At 41.3% G+C, this 5522-nt stretch overlaps 1 long non-coding RNA gene across 1 annotated transcript; it reads left to right on the top strand.

The window, feature by feature from the left end:
• Positions 1-353: 353 nt before the first annotated feature.
• Positions 354-4883, top strand: LOC148127235 (uncharacterized). The gene is made up of 3 exons (XR_015741474.1): positions 354-460; positions 4122-4394; positions 4859-4883. It is a non-coding gene; the product is annotated as an uncharacterized LOC148127235 (long non-coding RNA).
• The last annotated feature ends 639 nt before the right edge of the window (positions 4884-5522 follow it).

The following is a 5522-nucleotide window of genomic DNA, read 5'->3' as shown; positions in this document are numbered from 1 at the left end:
TAAGATCCTCTTACCATAAGAACCATATATTAAAAAAAAAAAACCACCTTCCTCCTACAAAGCAATCCTGTGGCATGTTCTGATCAGTAAAGCAGGTTCCTGCTGGAGCCTTTGGCCCAGAAAATGTGAACTTCTTGTTAATGAGTAAACACGGCATCTTACATGTCATGTTGATTGTTCAGGGCAGGGAACAGTGTATGTAAGCAAAGGGCAGGTTCATGCGATCATCCACAAGGCAACGTTCCAGCGATGAACTGGTTCACGTGACAGGCAGGCTGCAAAAAAAAAAAAGGGCAAAAAAAAAAATGGGTTGCCTCTCTCACCAATCAGCACAGTCCATTATGTAGGAATTTGCGTAGGAATATGAATGGAATGCAAGTCATAGAAGTTTAGAATTCTATTGCAGGGCATGACTGGGCAAAAACAATCACCTTTGCTCCGCTTTGTATCTTCAGAGGGGGTAAGCATACCCTGACTTGAAGATTTTCTATCCGCTGTAGTCATTGCTGCATTTGTGCATACCTTTACGCAGCCAAAAGAGATTAACATCCTTAATAGGGACTATATCTTATTAGTGATGGCAACCAGTGGTGGGATTCAATTTTTTTTACTACCGGTTCTGTGGGCATGGTTTAGTGGGCATGGCAGGGGAAAGATACTGTAAAATCTCCAGTCTGGGGTGGTATTTGCCAGTTCTCTGAACTGCTCAAAATTTCCACTACCGGTTCTCCAGAACTGTTCAGAACCTGCTGAATACCACCTCTGATGGCAGCTAAGTGGAATATTTATTTTCTGTGATATTTTTGTTCCAGAGTACAGAAGATAGATTTTTTTTTCCCCTTTGTGCCTTATCTGCTGGCTTTGTGAAGATATCTGTTTGCATCATTATAGGATATTACATATTGACAGTGGGCACACAAGACTTTGTACTAATTTGCCATCAGCCCCCGGAGCTGGTTCATCTTGTGACATCAGCTGGTTGATTTACTTTGGGCTCTGTGGTGGATTTATTTCGAACTGAAGCAAAGTTAGTGTTTCCCTTTGAATTGCTGTGGCTATTCAGAGTTGGTTGATAGTCCATCATTGTGAAGTCTTGCCTTACTCTCCTGGAATCAAGGCAATCATTCTTCATTACCCTGCTCCTGAAGCCTACTCATAGACCTGGCTTATATTTTTCTCTCATCTCTACTTCAGCCATTGGACAATACACACATATGGTTACAGTTATTGGGAGAAACAAATAATAGCAAAAGCTATTATTTCATCTTCACAGTTTCAAGGTGCTTTTAATAGCAATAGCACTTATATACTTCTTCACAGCACTTTACAGCCTCAGCCTATTGCCTCCAACAATCTGGGTCCTCATTTTACCAACCTCAGAAGGATGGAAAGCTGAGTCAACCTGCTGGCAGCCAGTGATCAGCAGAAGTAGCCTGCAGTACTGCATTTTAACATGCAATCTAATTTTCTCTTCAATCCTTTATATTGGGGTTAAGAGTTAAGGTGCGCCACTGACCTTTTAATGCTGTGGAAAAAGGGGCTTAACAGCCACGAAGCTTCCCCTCAAAGCAACCACTCAGATTTCCTTTGTAGGCAACAAGATAAATTATACACAACATAAACTGAAAACATGAATCAAAGCAATTTTGTATTAAAAGAAAGTGAGGGGATTTTTGTTGCTCTAGGTTTTAGGTAACGTAAAAGAGCTATTTAGTTGAGTGACATTTTTGTCATTCTCTTATCAGTCGGTTGAATCATGAGCTTATGGTATTATCTGTTTATATTTCAGGATCATAAAATTCTTGGTGTGGAGATGTGATTAAGTGGTCAGGTTCAGGGCTGTCAAACTTGCGGCTGACAGGCTGGATGCGTCACATGCTGGCTGGTTTAGCAAAGGGGGAAAAAGTCCCAATACGTCACATGATGCCGCCATGACGACGCAAGTTTGACACCCCTAGTCTAGTCCAAGGAGAGCAATTCTTACATTGTAACATGTAAATCACCTTCTAGGCAGTTAAAGTGACCTTTAGTTGTAGTGTATATTTCTTTCATGTTTAAAATCATATACTGAAATTCTGTAAGAAGGTTTCTCACTCACGCTTATAAAACTCCTTTGAGGTGCCTTTTCCTTCTTTTATACACACGTTTATGTAATTGTATTTGCCACCTTCCAGTTTCTGTTCAATTCTGTCTTGAGCTGTTCTCTGATTTCTCAGAATGTGCCCTTCATGCTTAACCCCTCTTTTTCATGCTTCGTAGCAGCTACTTTTTAAAATAATATAGTTCAGATCTCTTGGTGTTCCTCTTCCACCATGCTGCCATTAAGTGCATTCAAACATACCTGAAGCACATCAGACTTGATTTCTGCTAAAGCCTCTTTTTTTTTTCCCACATAGGTAAACCACAACTTTCTTCCATCATTGATTCAAATGTTCTTCTCTGCCCGAGGCTCTGTAGTGCTCCATCAGCTTCTTAAAGTTCACTCCCCCTTTTCCCCTTCCCCCGGCAGTTTTTGATCCATGTGTGCTGTTAAGTGCTGTCAAAAATAGAACAGGCTGGGCAGATCAGCCACTATATTATTTCTCAACTGCAACAAGAGCAAGGACCAAGGTCAAGAGGTTGTCTTGACATCAGAGAAAAATCTGTTGCAGAACAGTAGGCCTATACAATTCCTGTGGGCGAAATAACAAGGGTCCTGCTGGCACGTTAGAAATCTTAACAAATTGAGTTGTTGCAAGCTCACTCCCGCTAAGCTGCACAATGAAATAATCATCTAGAAGTCAGCGGATAAATAAATGGAAATCTGTATTTTAGTGCATTGTTTATATGTTTACTAAGTTATGTTATTTTGAGGGCAGCGCGTTGAGGGGTACAGAGCAAATTAGGTCGTGCATAAAATCATTTAGCTCCATCTCTCAGCACTGCAGTTCTGGCTAGGAATGATGGGAAATAGATTGAAACATCTTGGAGGGCCACGTGATGCTCATCCTTGGATTATAGACTTACAGAGTACTCCTAAAATTAAATCAGAGCACTACCATTATTCTAGTGTTGTCTTAGCGGCAGGAAAACAAATCAGAACAAAGAGATATACACACATGATGAAGGAATTAAATTACTGTGTGCGCAATATTTGGAATTAGAATGTTGTGTGAAAATCCATGATTCATCATACCTCACTTAGCCCCATATACCTTCCATAGAAAGTGTCAGCTACAGACCCGGTAAAGTGGCAAAAAATGACAATCAAATGTCAGATGCTTTTCTCTGAGGTCAGAAACTAGGTAATCCTGCAGCATCTGGGACAACAACCCTAAGCCATATGATTTCATATTTAATCACTTTGGTTAATCTCAGCCTCATGTGGTTTTGAAGGGCAATGAACTTTCTCAGTAGCTTTTTGCCTTTTGCCTACTTCTGATGTTACTTGAAAAATCCGACGAAGATTCACTTGAAATTATTTACAACTTTTTTTTAAAAAAAGCAATGTGCCTTCATGGAGGCAGATTTTTTTCAACCTCATACTACTATCGTAGTACACTTGCATTTCAAGTCTGAAGTGTTATTATTACCCTTTTATTATATTGACTGTCTTACAGATGAAAGTTACATTAATGGTTAGAGAACCCCAACGTCTCTTCATTTCTTCTTTATACCTTTGTAGAATATATGGGTTGGCAGAGACTTTAACATGACCTAGCCCAATGTTCTGCCCCACACACAAATCCACAACATAGCATCCCAGCACACAGCCATCCAGGCCAGTGGTGGTATTCAAATTTTTTACTGTGGACGTGGCTTGGTGGGCATGGCTTGGCTTGGCTTGGTGGGCATGGCTTGGCTTGGTGGGCATGGCATGGCTTGGTGGGCATGGCTTTGTGGGCATGGCAGGGAAGGATACTGTAAAATCCCCATTCCATCCCCACCCCACTAACCTGCTTTCCAGCTCCGTTCTCTTGGGCAGGGCAACAAAAGAAGACCCAGCCAATCAGCTGGGACTCAGGAGGCAGAGAATAGATGGGGGCGGTACTCCGAACTACTCAAAATGTCCACTACTGGTTTTCCAGAACCTGTCAGAATTGGCTGAATACCACCTCTGATCCCTGTTTAAATATTTTCAGCAAAGAAGAATGCTTCATCACTTGGAACAGACTTCCCTGTTGTTCTCACCGTTACAAAATGAATTTCTGCTACTCAGGACTCAACCAAGTTGTTAGCCACTAATTGGAATTAGAAGCAAGTGAAGGCCTTCGACAAGGTTGTCTTGGTATGGAACCTCTGTGTGTGTAGCTTATGGAGAGCCTTTAATTTTCAGAAGAACTTAATGCAATGAACTTCCATAAGAGATACCTGGAAGGTTGACTGGAGAAAAATCAGTAGAGAACCCAACAAAGGTAAGAATGGTCCTATAGAATTTCCTTAAGGCAATTAAAATGGCAACATGCTATTATTTGTCCACTTTTTTCCCATCGGTGGAGAGCTATGCAGAGGCCCTATAATTTGGGCTATGGAGGAACCAGGGGAGTAGTCAAAGGGCCAGAATGAGGATTATTCTTGGTGTCTGTCCACTAAAGTCAATCACATTCAGTCAAAGTTGGATAGTTATATTGGTCCTATATAGTTGGCATGGCATTGCCTGTTCAACTGGGGACAGTGTGTCCATCTTGATAAAGTGGAATATCTTCAGAGTTCTAAGTTCAGCTACCTGTATGTTGGACCTATGTCTCTCCTAGATACTTAAGGCCATCCAGAGGAATCTATGTGTTTTTTAATGTTTCTTTGAAGGAGTCAATAGTTCTGCTGGTTATTAAGAAGCCATTAGTCTCTCCTCTTCTCACCATGCCCTTGTTGGATGCAGCAGACAATTTAATGGTGTTCTTCCAATCATCCCTTCTTAAGCTGTTGAGAAGGTGGTTGACTTGCAACTCCAGAGGGCTCTGGAGGAAAGAGATTAACTGGATCCCTTTCAGTCAAGATTCAAATCAGGTTTGTCAATGGTCTTTGAAGAAATATGGGCTGTGGGAAGTGCATCTTTCCTGGCCTTCTATGATCTCTTACTGTTATGGCTTTCAGTATCTTTGTTGATTGTATTTTTCTGCACAAACTTAGAGGATTAGGAGTCAAGAACATTGTTCTACAGCAATTCTCCTCCTTTGTTCGAGGCTGTTGCTAGTCAGATTGCTCGTGAGGATAAATCCTTGATTTTTATTGATTTCTACTAGGCTTCCAGTGCAATTCAAGTGGTGATTATTGCCTATAAAGGCCTACATGGCACATTATTTATGAAATTGCCTATCTTTGTTCCTGCTTGCTTAACCATCTCCCTTGGCTCTGTGGGTATGATCCAGTTCCTCCTGCACAACCATATCACCTAATAAGACCATGGAAATGTGGTTTCTCTTTATACTGTCCCTCCTCTGGAACAGTATTCTCACAACAGTTAGTCCTGTTCTTGTAAGTCTTCCAGAGAGCCTTAAAGACCCAGATGGAGTGAGAAGCATTTGCCCAGGTTGTTAGCTGAG

The sequence above is a fragment of the Pseudonaja textilis genome, chromosome 2 (assembly GCF_049901715.1).
Source record: "Pseudonaja textilis isolate UNSWEBS1 chromosome 2, rPseTex1.2, whole genome shotgun sequence".
NCBI lineage: Eukaryota > Metazoa > Chordata > Lepidosauria > Squamata > Elapidae > Pseudonaja > Pseudonaja textilis.
Note: the sequence above shows the minus strand (reverse complement) of the source record. Positions and strands in the feature narration are given on the sequence as shown.